The sequence below is a fragment of the Notolepis coatsorum genome, assembly GCF_963971535.1.
Source record: "Notolepis coatsorum genome assembly, chromosome: 5".
Taxonomy (NCBI): Eukaryota; Metazoa; Chordata; class Actinopteri; order Aulopiformes; family Paralepididae; genus Notolepis; species Notolepis coatsorum.
The window spans coordinates 170,071,775-170,088,425 of NC_140169.1; positions in this window are offsets into that span (position 1 = coordinate 170,071,775).

Genomic DNA, 16,651 nt, shown 5'->3' on the forward strand with positions numbered 1-16,651 from the left:
TATAGTTAAGATTGATTTGTTTTTCCAGGTCTGGTATATCTCTCCTCCAGACTGAGTCTAGGTGGATGGTTTCATACGAGGACGTTAGTAATTGATGATAAAAATCTGAAACAAAACCTCTCGATGTCTCTCTTTCATAGAAGAATTTGTGGTATCTGTTGTGTACAATTGGTATCCTTAATGGAACACTGTGAGCCTTCAAACATAACAATAACTGTGCGTAAAAATAATATGTGGAATCGGTGAGATACATTTTTATGCGTATTTCATCATAACTACAAAAACCCTGTTTGTTGAAAACATCTCCTAATGAGTGTATGCCTTGCTTTTCCCATATAGGGAATCTTATAGGTCGTTTTCCAATCAAGAGTGCATTGTTATTGAATAAGGGAGTATGATTATGCCATTTATGTGGGTTAGAATATTTTTTGTGTTTCACGCCATATCCGGATCGCATGAGTAATTATGGAGGGGACCGGGGCTCTTAAAGGGGCCCTCTCTGTTCTGTGTTTTTCCTTAGTAAAACTCAGGTAGCAGGTTATCACATGAGCTATGTGAGGCTGTTCGATGCTTCATGTAGCAGGCTATGACTGTGTCATGCTCTACTTGTCATTACATCGTATCATGGGTGAGGGGTCGTAAAGGGGTGAACTGGTAATCCTTTCCTCCCCTTTTCTGATTGGTCAGGGGTTAAAACCTCCTGTCCTTCAAGGTTCCTGTCACGTTGCTGTTCGGCACATTACAGGGTAAGAAGGGGGGGGGGGGGGGGGGGGAGTTTCCTGGTCCCACGCCCTGGAAGATTGGGCGTGTGCACCGCGGAAATTCCCCCGCCATAGAGTACGTCACTGAGCGCGTCTCTGTTGGTAAGACTTTCGTGGGTTGTTCAGGTCCATGTTATGAATCTGTTTCAGGGAGTTGTCAGAGCTCCTCCTCACGAAGCTCCTCCTCGGGGAGAAGTGCCTTCTGTGAGTTCGGACTCTCCTTCCCTGTGAGGGAGCCTCCTCTGAGTTTCAGAGCCTCCTCCTCAGATTGTCAAGGTGAGTAGAACTTCAAAAAGGAGTTCTGCTCTATTGTGTGTGTATTCGATTCAATTCGATTATTGAGTGTGTATTGGTTCAGTGCCTCCTCCTCGGAGAGCCCTAACCCAAGTGTTACATAGCTCAATGTTGCAATATATTCTTTTCAATCTATACAGCTCGCGTGGGAAGTCTCTCTGGGGATTTTTGTCTCCTCCCTGTGGAGAGGGTGGTGGGATGTAAAAATGAAAATCATTTTTACCCTCAGCCGCGTCACGTGGGATTCATGTCAGTCTGTGTTTCTTTCTTTTTTAAATAAAAAGAGGAAAGAACATGAAGCACGATGGCTCCTTGTCGTTCTCCCAGGCGACTTGGAGGAACAATGTCTGGTGTCTTGTTAGACTATCCATTGATGTGTTTGGGTCTCGACGCGTATGTAAGTGCTGGCTCTGGGTGTTTCTGATGGGAATCACACATGAGGCTGGTGCGCCTTGATTGCTCATGATTAAAACAGCGTTTTTATAGGGCAACTGGGATGGAGTTTTGTCTCTTCCGAGTGCCAGTTTACTAGGTTTGTCTCGACGAATTCTCGTTCATATCTGGGGGATGTTAACGGAATAGATCAGAACATAGGTAGAGGGGTCTCACGCCCTTGGGGTGGGCCACTGAGCGAGGTACAAATGGGACCGTCTGGGTGGCGCCCTCTTTTCATGTTTTAGATCGACACGCATACCTACCCCCTCTCCTGGAGTGGGCATGTCGGCGTGGTTAGGGCACGGGACTGGTTCTGGTCGCGCTGGTCCAGGTCAGTTAACCCGTTGTCCGCCGGGGACGCAGATCTGCTGTTCTGGTACCCTGAGGGACTTGTGCTTTTTTCGGGGGGGAAAATGCCGGGTCGGCCCGGGTGTCACAGGGTTAGGCGTTATGGAGACCCTTTGTTGGGTACATGTTGTACTCTGCACTATTGTAATGGCTTACGGCCATACCAACCTGAACACGCCCGATCTCGTCCGATCTCGGGAGCTAAGCGGGTTCGGTCCTGGTTAGTACTTGGTTGGGAGACCGCCTGGGAATACCAAGTGCAGTCAGCTTAGGGCTGGTTCTCCATTCTTTTCGCTCCTCTCTCACGCGTGGCGAAGAGGGGGCTGTTGGGATGGTCTTTTGGACCCCCTTTGGTAACCCTGTGTGCTTTCCGAGCCGCCGGGCCCGGTCCGAAGTAATGTTTCGTCGACCCGTAGGCCTGGAATAACCCTTTTTGAAAACTGAAACACTTGTACTGCAGTATAGCCAGTGTATACCCGCAGGTGTGTTTTGGAGTTTTTTCTTGAGGGGTTATAGGAACGACCACCGTCTGTGTACCAAGAGGGTGGTTGATTCCCTGGTGTGTTGGAGCAGAGTCAACTCCCGGGTTATCCGGTTGAGTGTGCCCCTGCACGTTCATGACGTCTGCCAATCGTGTCAGCCTTCTCTGCCTCGACCCCTCTGGGTGGGTTTTTTTTGATGGAGGCTTTGTCATGGTGCTCAACAACGCCAGCATACGCCCCTTCCGCCGGGGGGGCTGTTTTCAGTTGACCCCTTTGGCGCCTGTCTCGTCCGCAGTGCTCCAGGCTCAGGTCTACAGCCTGCTGCCTGGTTTCCCCGGTGCGCTGTCTGCTTCCGTTGGTTAACCTTTTTTGAGTGCTTTACGGCCATGCTGACTGCCTGTGTTACAGGGTCAGTGTGCCAGGCAGTGTACTATTGGGGGGAAAGGGCCCGCTCTTGGAGGGGCCCTGTCCGAATACGCTGGAGATGTGGGGGGCGGTGTCACTAAGTGACCACCTGGTGGGGTCTTGATGCCTGGCGTCATTGACCTCTCCGGGCCCCCTTTTTCCAGGGGATCCAGTCCCTTCAGTGGGTCTGGGTCTTCCTTCGCGCTCCGCTGCTACGGCCTTGCCACGGGGTTGAGTTTGCTCTTGACCCCGTGATTTTTGGGGGCAGTAACGAGGGTTGTTCCTTCCGTTCGTTCCCTGGTGGCATGCGGGTTGTGCGTGTGCGTAGTCGTGGGGTCAAACCACGGTCTGCTCACCCTTTGCGTTGAGTTGCTTGAGTTCCTCTTCGCACGGTCGGATCCGTCTCCCTCCCGTAAGCCTCCAATAGGGAGGGTATCCTCCATTAGGGAGGGTCGGGGGGCTCGGTCCTCCCTGGTCTGATGGTTGTGGGGGGCCTCAGCGGGGTACATTTGTCGAGCTTTGGCTCCCGCTCAGCTCCTGTTATGCAACTGATGCTGAGCGGAGCCATAATGAAATGTATATAACCAAGTTCTATGAATTATGGTGACGCTCAGCATCAGGACGCCGCTGCGGCCCTTGATCTTTCATTGTGGTGAAATTTGTTGGGAAGGAGATGAGTGTGTGGCCCCACCCCTGCTTATGTAGGCAGCATATGGGGGTGTGGTCAGACGGATGTTGGTATGTAAAGGTACATTTTGAAATTTATTCAGTGCATATCCACTGAAGCGAGATATATGCAACTCATGCTGAGCGTCACCATAATTCATAGAACTTGGTTATATACATAACCTTACGTTAACACTTTCACTATCACACTACAGAAGGTTAACCATTTCACTACCACACTACAGACAGTTAACCGTCTGTAGCGGTAGTGACAGGGTTAACCTTCTATAGTGTGTTAGAGAAAGGGCTACAAAGCAAAATACAGATACTTGTGACTATTTAAAAGCTTCAGAATTAGAATTGGATGTGGCTAATTATCGGGCGCGCTGGTCATTGTTTATAAATGGAGACCTCCGGGCGGTTAGGTGGCCGAGCGGAGATTGCGTTCGTCACCAACCCCGGAGCTGTGTTCGAATCCAGCTCACAGCTCCGGGGTTGTCACCAGCTTGGCTGGCCGTCTGCACTAATACAATTGGCTGTATTAGAGGGTGGGAGAAGCTGGCGGGGTGGGTCCGGGTCGTTGTAAACAGCGACTCCTACAGTTCGGTCGGGGCGCCTGCTAAGCGCGGATAGGACTTGAGGGGGATAGTGTGATCCTCCCACACGCTACGCCCTCTCGATGAGAATCCGCGCTGCCAGGTGAAAAGAAGCGGTGATTGGCTGGACGTGTGTCGGAGGAAGCACGTGGTAGCCTCCACTGATTTATTTAGCATTGCATAATCTCACATACATCCAAAAACCCTAAACGGTTTTGCACACATTCGTTTAGTTTGGCAGTTATTGGATCCTTGTGTTGTGTTATTAATTGCAGCTCCGTGAAATTATTTAAGATCCAATGTCATCTGCCATCACCACTGTGGCCATATTCAAACTCATTTTACTCTCAATTACTGTCAAAGTAAATGAATGCCTGCTGCAATATGGTTTAGAGTGTTTGGATGTGTGAGATTACGTGCGAAATAAATCAGCATTGTTTTTTGGCAAAGTGCCCCCTTGAGTGAGTGATGACTGCGCACAAGGCAGGTCCTAAGTTGAAGGACATGCGCAGGGGCACTGCAGTACTCAGGTGTGGGTGTCTGTCATATGTTCATAATATTCACAAACAAGAAGAACAATATATTATATTGTTCTTCTTGTTTTACCCATAGCTTTGATCTTCTTGCAGATCTAACATAATAGTGTTATTTTGTTGTTGTTGTTGTTGTTGTTGTTGTTGTTGTTGTTGTTGTTGTTGTTGTTGTTGTTGTTGTTGTAATATTCAGATTTATTTGCAGTAGCTCAACAATATTCAATATTCTATCCCACTAACACCTCTAATTATATTGGATCTAATTTAATTTTACACCTGCAGTTATTCTATCATAATCAATAAGCAATCTATTACAATCTTTTTTCTATAGATTTGAATGATCTCTATCTATTCAAATGTTTTATAATTATCTGCTCATTATCATTAGCTGCCTGTCTATAATTATGCCAATCGTATCCTCATTGTATGCCTATGTTTATTTTGTGTCTATACCACTGCTGTGAAGGACTTTGGGCTGCAATTCTTGTATGAAAGCTGCTATACAAATGAAGTGTATTACTATTAGTATTGTGTTTTCCATCCAAACTCCACGGCCGTCTACATCCAGTTTGCACCTGTTGTCATTGGTGCAATTGTTCTTTGTTGATCACCCGCAAAGCGTACACCGACCAAACGTCTGTTAGAATGAAAATGCAATTTGGTACTCTTCATTAGGGGAACTTAGTAGATCAGGCCCTACATGTTCAAAGTATGGATCTCAACAGTGATCACTGTGATGGACGCTCCAACGATCAGCGACACAGATACATGTATCGGTATGGAGAGCTGTTTACTGCGCCGAGGGAAACGCACTATTGTATGTCTACCATTTCTCCAGTAAAGCAGAGTGTATTGAAGGTCACTTACGGATGTGTATATTTGACCACAACTAAAAATAAAGCCCATATGGTTATCACACTGTCACATTTCTTTGTTCACTTGGATAACAGCATGAACAGCTGCAGTGTGTGCGTGCATCAGTGTATATCCATTTAAATCAATACAACGTTTAAAGCTCTGCAATAAATGTCTCTGGAAAAACAATCACAAAGAAATTGGGATTGATTCAAATGATGGGGGGGGGGAGTAAATCACTCATTCATGTCCTAATATGTTGCTGTTTGGCTCCTTAAAGCTTGAGAGTCTCCCCTCTGTTGCAGACTTTAAAACCTTGATCATCAACCTTTGTCAATCAAGTTGTACGTGTTTTAATTGATTTGTTATCCTTACTCTTGCCTCGCCTTGTTGTCTTATTGCTGTGATTTTATATGCTGTGTGATTTAATATTTCTGTATCTGTATGTACACTTGACATGACTGTAAACGAGGGAAACCTTAGTTGCCTTTCAAGTTTAAATAAAGGTTTGAAATGAAAAACATATTCTAGCTAGTATTTCCTATCCCAGTTAATGCCTTCTGTCACATTAACATATTCCTAGGTAGTATTTTTTATCCCAGACTGATATGTCTATATACTTTAGTCTTGCATAGCCATACTGGAGAATTATCCGACGTTTTTCCCAATATGTTTATCATTATTATCCTTCATTATTATCATGAGTAACATTTATTGTATACATTTATTGCATGAGTTAGTTATTATCTGGTGCCGCCTAGTGGACGCACTTTGGAGCACGTATTGCGACTCTGAGCAGGTAAGCTGTCTCTGCGCTGGCGCGTCGCGCTATTTAAGTGACACTCTTAGCCTAGACTGTAAGGTGAAAAGCCCTGTGGGCGAACTCTTGACTGGCCAACGGTACGTTGCATTGTATGCACCGTTAATATCCGCATTTATCTTTGGTTCATATATCTAGTTAGTAGTTACTGGTTAATGCCGTTTATTTCCTTTCCTTTGTATAGGTAAATAATCTGACTGACTGACTGACTGACTGACTGACTTACTGACTGACTGACTGACTGACTGACTGACTGACTAACGTCTGATTGTATGCTGACTGACTAACGTCTGATTGTACGCTGCTGACTAAACGCTGACTGAATGTCTAACTGTTACCTGGCTACTGCTGGCTAAACGTCTGGCTACACTATCAAGTACCGGCGGTTGCTAAATTGCAACCTAACTATCTACGAACTATTATCAACGTCGACCTGGTTGAACATTACCAAATACCATATTGACCTCTACTAACATTATCCGTTAATGCTTGGATGTAAGCTGCTACTCACTATCAGCTACAAGCTAACCACTTGTTTAATTGGCCACCTGGTGATTATTGCAACAAGTAGTGATTGGATACTGGACCTTGAAGTCCAAATAAACGAACATTCTTACAAAGTCCGAATTGTTTCACTGGTTTGAATATAAGTCATTTCGCCCACACCCTTCCAAGGGGGACATCTAGTTGACTCATTGACTGAGACTGCTAGATAATTGGACAATTATTTACCGCACGCGCCCCGCTACGAGACGGGATGGACGGAACGCAGAAGGAAGTGCCGCGTGAGATACCCCCTCAACGTCAAGGTGGAACCAGGACGCAGTGGATACACACGACGGGGCACATGGAGAGGACGCAGTCAGCTCAAGGGAAGTGAAACGTTGATGTTTACTGCTTACTGGGTTGGAATCGCCGTATTCCGCCCACATGCTGGCTGCTTGAAGTGGTGGGCTAATACTGCTAGCCGCCAATGCTAAACGCTATCCATTAGCCGCCAATGCTAACTCTGTTAGCCAAAGAATGCTAACACTACTAGCCACCAATGCTAAAGGCTAGCCATTAGCCAACCAATGTTAACACTGTTAGCCAACCAATGCTAACACTGCTAGCCACCAATGCTAACACTGCTAGCCAAACAATGTTAACACTGTTAGCCAACCAATGCTAACACTGCTAGCCACCAATGCGAATGCTGTTAGCCAAAGAATGCTAACACTGCTAGCCGCCAATGCTAAACGCTAGCCATTAGCCAACCAATGCTAACGCTGTTAGCCAAAGAATGCTAACACTGCTAGCTGCCAATGCTAAACGCTAGCCATTAGCCGACCAATGCTAACACTGCTAGCCGCCAATGCTAGCTAAGGAACATTATCATTGACACCTATGCCTTGGCTGTGTTGAACCAAGCAACTACGTTGTTGCTCCAAACGCTGTGAACATTATCATTGACACCTATGCCTTGGCTGTGTTGAACCAAGCAACTACGTTGTTGCTCCAAACGCTGTGAACATTATCATTGACACCTATGCCTTGGCTGTGTTGAACCAAGCAACTATGTTGTTGCTCCAAACACTGTGAACATTATCATTGACACCTATGCCTTGGCTCTGTTGAACAAAGCAATTACATTGTTGCTCCAAACGCTGTGAACATTATCATTGACACCTATGCCTTGGCTGTGTTGAACCAAGCAACTACGTTGTTGCTCCAAATGCTGTGAACAATATCATTGACACGCCTATGCCTTGGCTGTGTTGAACTTTGCAATTATATTGTTGCTCCAAACGCTGTGAAAATTATCATTGACACGCCTATGCCTTGGCTGTGTTGAACAAAGCAATTACGTTGTTGCTCCAAACGCTGTGATCATTATCATTGACACATCTATGCCTTGACTGTTTTGAACTTTGCAATTATATTGTTGCTCCAAACGCTGCGAACGGTACTATTGATGAGCCAACCTAAAGTGACTATATTTCATCCGACAGTCTTCAATTTGCTCTTCACGTCGTGAACTGTACTATAAATGAATTAACCAAAAGCTGTAACGGTGCTCACCAACTCTATCCTACTTGTTCACTCACATTGTGGCCATTACCAGGTTTCAAGTGAGTGAAGTGAAACTACGTTGACCCACTATACGGTCCCGTCAATATCCCCTGCTGGGAGTAGTGTCATTGTAATCACACTGCTACATGCCAACTGTACAACTGTGCTTCTGACTGTTAACCCCATTGTTTACTACTGCCTGCGACCAGTGATTCAGCCGCAAAAGGAGCTCCAGTTGGGGCAATGGCTGACTGGGACAAGATGGAGGGTGTAGATGTGGAAGAGCTAAAGAAGAGGCGTACTGCGGCGCAAACAGCTTTCACAAGGAGAGCCAACCAGGTAGCTGACAATGTTGACACCGCATCGCCAGCGGAGCTCGTCAACGACAGGAAAGCTCTTCAAATAGAGTTTGCGAAGCTCGTTGACACGACGGGGGACTATGTTGGAGCATTGGAGGCCAACGGAACTGCGCATGCTACCGTGATAGCCGACGCCACAGCAAAGAAAGACGGAAGCAAGCAGAGGAAAGTGGCACTAGAGAAGAAGATCCTCTCGGAGGTATGGTCCCGCTTCGTTCAACCAAAGTTAGGCCCCCTTGAAGTGGAGTTCAAGGAGGCCTTGGAAGAGACAAAGAGACTCAGCACCCAATGGGCACCCCAAGACAAGAGAGCGTTGGAGGGAAACAAATTGGAGAGAAGACTCAACGCCTTCGAACAAATGGTGAGAGAGTGGAGATACCTTCTCCCAACTCCCAACATATCTGAATTAGAGAAGCGGTACAGGCACTTGGACGAGGAAAGAGCAGCACTGATGGACAGGTGGTCGACCCTCCTAGAGCCTGGTGGAAAGGGTGACATTGGAAGTGCTTATGAGGATGAACAGGATAAAAGGACACACAACATTGAAAGGGGCGGTGACGTAACCAGCCCACTTGATATTGCAAACTATGTTCTGCAACGTGCCGCCGAAGCTAAACCTTCCCCGTCCACCAACTGCAAAAGTGTGGTCCTTCACATCCACTCGTCATCTCCTCAGCTTGACAGTAGTCAAACAGAGGGCACTTACAAAGACTCTCCCTTACCTTTCGGGAGCCAGGAGGGGGCCCCTAAAGCAACCCATCTCTAGCTTGTAGCAAAGACCACAAGAAGTGGGCCTCACGAGTATACCGACAGGAGTTCGCTCCCACGGGTAAGACAACCCGGCAGCGAACCCTATTTTAACCAGAGCGCTGACCTCACTATCATGCCTCAGTCACGGGGTGACCACGCCACGCCACGCCACGCCACGCCACCAGGTGATGAGGGCGCAACGCGGGAAGGTTTTGCTCACCACAGAGACCACCAGGGGCCCGACCAAAGATAAAGCTTGCCGCCATCAATCTGCCCAAATTCTGTGGCGACAGAAGGACCTATTGGCGCTCGCGGGATAAACCTCCAGGCTTTAGCAGAACCATCAGGATTGCCTGTATGCAAATTATATCACCTTCTTGACAGCGTAGAAGAGCCACTGAGAAAGAAACTCGGGCTGGATCGCTGCAGAACAGCGGACAATGTTTTCAGGCTCCTGGACAACCGCTTTGGAGACAGGAGCACAACCGCAAGTCTGATCCTCAAAGGTCTGGAAGAAGTGCCTCCAGTACGGAGTAACCAGCCTAGGCCAATGATCGACCTGGTCCAGGCAGTGGAAACCACACTGTACGACTTAAAAGACCTTGGGATGGAGGACGTGATCAAAAACCACCTAACTGTTGCCGCTATAGAGAGAAAACTGCCCATAGGCATGAGAGAGAAGTGGATCTCCTATGAGCGTGACCCCGCAAATGGCGTCACGCCCGCAAGTTACTTCGATAGACTCTTGTCATTTCTGAAAGGACAGGAAAGGATCCTCGAGAGGCTAGCACAGTTGGAGATCGGAGCCACCCATGCTGGCGAAAGACCAACCCAGCGTGAAAGGCTGAGCGACAGGGGAGGTGATAGACGGTCATTTACAAGAACGACAGCGAGCGAAGTAAGAAGGGAGCCCCAGAGGGACTCGTGCACCATGTGTGGAGAGGAAGCACATGGGAAAAGACTTTACTTCTGCCCGGCCTTCAAGAAGGCTAAACTACTTGAGAAACGAGCCCAGGTGAAGAAAGCTGGAGCATGCATCAAATGCCTTGCTTATCATGGGGCCAACGGCCTATTCGTGAAAAGTTTCCTCTGTAAGAAGGATGAGTGTGTGAAGGGGGGCGGCCCTGTCAACCATCATTTTCTCCTCTGCTCCAAGACACAGAGCAGGAACGAAACAACCAATGAGCCCGGCGCTCGTAAAGGGCTCTGAGGCCTTACGGCTGAGCAGGAGAAGGTGGTCACAGAGTTAAAGTTGTCAACGCTCCAAATGGAAGCATTCAAGAAAGCCTTGACGAACAAAGCGACCTCCCAAGTGTACGCCAGCAAGAGCCTGTTGGACAAAAGTGGCATAAAAGAATACCCAGTCCTCATGATGCTCATGGACGTCACGACGAGAGGAGGAGACTGTGTTGGAGCGTTGATGGACCTCACCTCCGACACCAACTATATCACACACAGAGCCGCCAAGAGGCTCGGGCTGGCCGGCGAGCCTATCACACTGGTCGTTTACGGTGTTGGGAAGATGGCAGTCAGAGTCGATACCAAGAGGTATGTGGTGGCAATAAAAGTATGGACCCCGAAGGGGACCTTGAGGGCCCACGAAATGCTCTGCTACGGCCTTGAGGACATCGCCAAAGTAGACAGAGTGGTGGACTCCAAGAGACTAGAAAATTTTTTCCCATGTGTCAAGCCAGGAGAATTGACCCGGCCTGATACCATTGACCCGGGAAGGTCGCCTGGCCCCACAAAGAATGGAGAGAGCCGGTGATCTGGTGCTATGGGACGGCCCACTGGGCAAAACTGTGAGCGGTGCGCATCCGGACCTCTTCGAAGAAGTAAAAATGACCAATGCGTCATTCATTGACCCACTTCGCACGCTCCATGGGAACAACTGTCGTGAGAGAATGCAAACACCTCACGGTAGACTTAACCAGGAGGAAAAGCATAAAAGAAGCGGTAACTTCCGCAAGCAACAAGGAAGTCTTCGACTGGCTGAAATGGGACAGCATCGGAGCAGCCTGTGACCCCATCTGAGGGGGATGTCGCTGGGGTAACTGTCCTCCCGGAGGAAAGGAGATGACACTGGCTGACGAGCGGGAGCTAGAGACCATCAAGGCTGGCTTGACCTTCAAGGAGAAAGACTCGCACTGTGGGGATTCCCACTGGGATGCAAAGTACCCCTGGAAGGAACAACCAGCATCTCTCCCTCGCCGAGCTGTGGAGTCAACCTTCCTCAGGACAGAGAAGCGCCTTGAGAAAGATCCTTCATGGAAAGTCGCCTATACCAGGCAAATCCACGAAATGGTGGAGAGAGGAGCTGCCGTGAAACTAACTAGGTCTATGATGGACCAATGGAAAGGAGCAGTACGTGAGTCACTTGACTGCAACAAACCCACACTCCGTCACCACTCCAGTACGCATCGTCTGGGACAGCAGCCAAGAATACAGAGGTGTAAGCATGAACAATATCCTACTGAAAGGTCCTGATGTGCTGAACCAAATCCGAGCGGTACTCCTCAGATTCCGGGAAGGAGAACATGCAGCCATCAGTGACATCAAAAAGATGTACAACTCAGTGTGGCTGGAAGAGGAGGAAGTTCATGTACACCGCTTTCTATGGAGAGACTCACCGCAAGACGAGATAGAAGATTATGCCGTGGTCAGGGTGAATATGGGAGACAAGCCGGCCGGATGTATTGCCCAAGTCGCTATGCGAGAGACCGCATACCTCCCTCGGTTCTCCCATCTAACTGATGAAAGATCTGTCATCGTGGACAACAGCTATGTGGACGATCTCCTCGTATCACACAATGACTCACACAGACTGGAAGAGATCCTTAAGGGGGTCGAAGTCATCTTGAAGGCAGGTGGCTTCCACCTCAAACCCTGGGTCCGATCTGGTCACAGTGGGAGGCATGACGCCCCGGAGACCAAGCCAGAGACACTAGTTCTACCGAACCAACTCAAGGATGAAGATAACAAGGCTTTGGGAGTCGGCTACCTTGTTCAGGAAGACAAGCTCTTCGTAATGGCATCCATCAACTTTTCCCGGAGAAGGCAAAAGATGAGGATGGAAGCAGATCTAGCCGAAAAAAATATCATAGAGAGGACGCCTAACCTTCTGACACGCCGAGTCCTACTCAGCCAAGTCGCAGGACTGTATGACCCGATTGGTCACGCAACTCCACTCGAGCAGAATGGAGTGATCCCAGTGAGAAGAGCATTCTAGGAGGCTGGAAAAATGATACTATATCTACGGTGGGAGACGTCTGGGGGAGCAGTCGCCCGGCTAGTGGAGTCAAAAGCTAAACTGGCCCCTCTTGACCTTAGAGGTGACCCAGTAAAGGCGGAAATCTGTGGGGCGGTGTTCGCATCCCATCTAAAAAAGTATGTGCTTAAACATGGAAGAATCAAAATCGAGAGATGGTTCCACTTCGTCGACAGTCAGACGGTGCTGGGTGCCATCCAAAGAGAAAGCTATGGATTCCAGACATTCTTCGCAAATCGGGTCGGAGAGATCCAGAAGGCTGGTCCCATCACTGATTGATGGTGGGTACCAGGAGAACGCAATATTGCTGACCTGGTCACAAGAGGCCGCTGCTCCCCAGAGCTACTCGGAGAGGACTCTGCTTGGCAATGCGGCCCTGATTTCCTTGCCTACCCCGAAGAGGAATGGCCAAAGAAATCAGCCTCAGAGGTAGCTACCGCTGCGAGAGACGCAGTAAGTAGGCTTCAAAGAAAGGCCTTCACAGTTGCTATCACAAGAGCGCAAGCAAAGACAATGCCTTCCCCTGCCAGCTCAGGGGAAGGAAAGATAACAGCCATAAAAGAAGAATCAGATATCATTATCTCGCCAAACAGAACCCCCGACAAACTTTGGGGCGGGGCTCTCGTAGGCCAGATAAACCCAAGGAGATACAGTTCTCTCAAGACACTCTGCAGCGTCGTCGGCTTCATCCGAAGGGCACTAAAGTTCTGGGCGACAGTAAAAACCTGGAAGGCCCAGACGACGAAAGCACATTTGCCAACCCGCACATTGCTAAAGTGGGAGGCATTAACTGTAAACAAACTGCAAAGCGCATTCAAAGAACTATGCCTGGCCGCACAGGAAGGCGCAGAATTCCCCGTGACCACACTGGACAGACTTGTGGTCCACAAAGAGGAGGACTCCAAACTCTTGCTGTGCCACGGCAGAGTTCAAGCCATGGCCAAAGAATGGCCTGGGGTGCCCTTACTTCCCTACAGGGAATGGGTCAGCATCCTCCTGGCAGAGGAAGCCCACAGGGCAAACCATGAGGGCATTGCAGGAACCCTCTTGCGCATGAGGGATAAAGCCTGGGTTGTGCAAGGGCCAAGAGTAGCCCGAAGTTCAATTGACTTGTGTATACACTGCCGAAAGAACAAGGCAAAAATGTGCGGTCAAATCATGAGCGAACTCCCCCCGGAGCGCACAGAGCCGGCCGCACCATTCGAGTATACCACGTTGGACCTCTTTGGTCCCTACACGATCAAAGACTCAGTGAAAAAGAGGACAAGTAAGAAAGCCTGGGGCGTAGTTTTCTGCTGCATGGCATCCAGAGCGATACATGCCGACATAGTGGAAGACCTCTCGACCGAAGGTTTCCTAAAAACGTTCCAACGCTTCACTGCATTGAGAGGCCATCCTAGGAAGCTCTGGTCCGATAAAGGGACTAATTTCGTGGGAGCAAAGCCAGCGCTGGAAGAACTTTATAAGTTCCTAGTGAATATCGACAATAACAAGGTACAGAAGAAAGCTGCAGAGTCTGGAACAGATTGGACTTGGGTGTTCCACCCCGCTGACTCTCCTCATAGGAATGGTGCGGCTGAAGCAGCTGTGCGAGTATTGAAAAGAGCACTAAGCAGCATAGGCGAAGAAGGGAGCCTTGCGGCCCTGGAGTTCCAAACCCTCCTATACCTAGCTGCCAATCTATCAAATGAGAGGCCTATTGGCGCCAACGCCCAGCTTCGGGATGGCACCATTGAGGTCATCACCCCCAACACTCTCCTACTGGGACGTGCAAGGCCCCGTGGAGACCCCAGAGGTTTCGAGTCCGCTAGCTACCCCTTCGTCCGTCTGAGAGCAATCCAGATTGAAGTGGACAGGTTCTGGAAACAATGGAGCCAACTGGCGGGACCAGAACTCTTCGTCCGGAAGAAGTGGCACATTCCCGCTAGGAATGTTGCTAAAGGAGACCTGGTCTGGCTTGCGGACCAGAACGCACTCAGAGGCCAGTTTCGACTGGGCCGAGTGATAAGGACTGACCCTGACCCGAAGGGTGTCATCAGAGACGTGGAAGTAAGGACTTGCCATAGCCTTCCCGTTACCGCCGGTCATCCCAAGCGTGATCGTCACGTCAGGGTGTGCCCTACCACTGTCCTCCACAGGGACGTTAGGAGGTTGGTGGTACTTCTACCTTTCGAGGAACAATGACCAGAAAAGGACGTTGAAAGTCGCCTATTTCTGGCACAGAGAAGGACGTCGAAAGTCGCCTGTTTCTGGCACAAAGGACGTCGAAAGTAGCCTATTTCTGGCACAGAGAAGGACGACGAGAGTCGCCTGTTTCTGGCACAAAGGTCGTCGAAAGTCGCCTATTTCTGGCACAGAGAAGGACGTCGAAAGTCGCCTGTTTCTGGCTCAAAGGACGTCGAAAGTCGCCTATTTCTGGCACAGAGAAGGACGACGAAAGTCGCCTGTTTCTGGCACAAAAGACGTCGAAAGTCGCTTGTTTCTGGCACAGAGAAGGACGTCGAAAGTCGCCTGTTTCTGGCAGGATTGAGGACGTCAAGAATCATCTCATAATCTCACTGACTGACTGACTGACTGACTGACTGACTGACTGACTGACTGACTGACTGACTGACTGACTGACTGACTGACTGACTGACTGACTGACTGACTGACTGACTGACTGACTGACTGACTGACTGACTGACTGACTGACGTCTGATTGTACGCTGACTGACTAACGTCTGATTGTTCGCTGCTGACTAAACGCTGACTGAATGGCTAACTGTTACCTGGCTACTGCTGGCTAAACGTCTGGCTACACTATCAAGTACCGGCGGTTGCTAAATTGCAACCTAACTATCTACGAACTATTATCAACGTCGACTTGGTTGAACATTACCAAATACCATATCGACCTCTACTAACATTATCCGTTAATGCTTGGATGTAAGCTGCTACTCACTATCAGCTACAAGCTAACCACTTGTTTAATTGGCCACCTGGTGATTATTGCAACAAGTAGTGATTGGATACTGGACCTTGAAGTCCAAGGGTCCAAGGGTCCAAGGGTTGGTGGTTCGAATCCCGCTCAAGCCCATGTCCATCCCATTGCCGTTGTGTCCTTGGGCAAGACACTTAACCTACTTGCCTCGTATGAATGTGTATGCATGTGAATGAATGTTGGTGGTGGTCGGAGGGGCCGTAGGCGTTGATTATTCACCACGCTTCCGTGAGTCTGCCTCAGGGCAGCTCTGGCTGCAATTGTAGCTTACCACCACCGGTATGACTGTGTATGAACGAATAATGGACTCTGTGAAGCGCTCTGAGTCAGAGAAGAGCGCTATATAAATCCAATCCATTATTATTATTATTATTATTATTATTATTATTATTATTATTATTATTATTATTATTATTATTATTATTATTATTATTATTATTATTATTATTATTATTATTATTATTATTATTATTATTATTAATGAACATTCTTACAAAGTCCGAATTGTTTCACTGGTTTTAATATAAGTAATTTCGCCCACACCCTTCCAAGGGGGATATCTAGTTGACTCATTGACTGAGACTGCTAGATAATTGGACACATACCTCTCTCCACACTACATCACACTATGTTAGCGTTGTGCCAGGGCAGGAAAGAGATCTTTCTGAATCTATTATCATTCCAATAAGGGAGAAAAAAAATTGTGCCGCCCATTGCATGTCCCATGTCGTTGCATGCCAAATAAAGACATCTCTGATATTATTATTAGATAGCGGAAGGGGAGGAGAATTCCGACTGTAATAATCGGCCAATGGCCATGCTTATACCCACAGTCTATATCATGTGAGTCAGACTCATATACATATTACTAGGGGAAACAACAGTTGCCTCAAGGTTAGATAAGCACACTTTGTGTTGTGTGTCCGAGGATGGTGTGGTGGATGGGACCCTTGTCTCCGGGACCAAATGTACCCCTGCTGGCCTGGGATCGAGTCTCACCAGGGCCTTCTCTCCATGTGTCTCCCCTGGCTGCTATATCTCCCT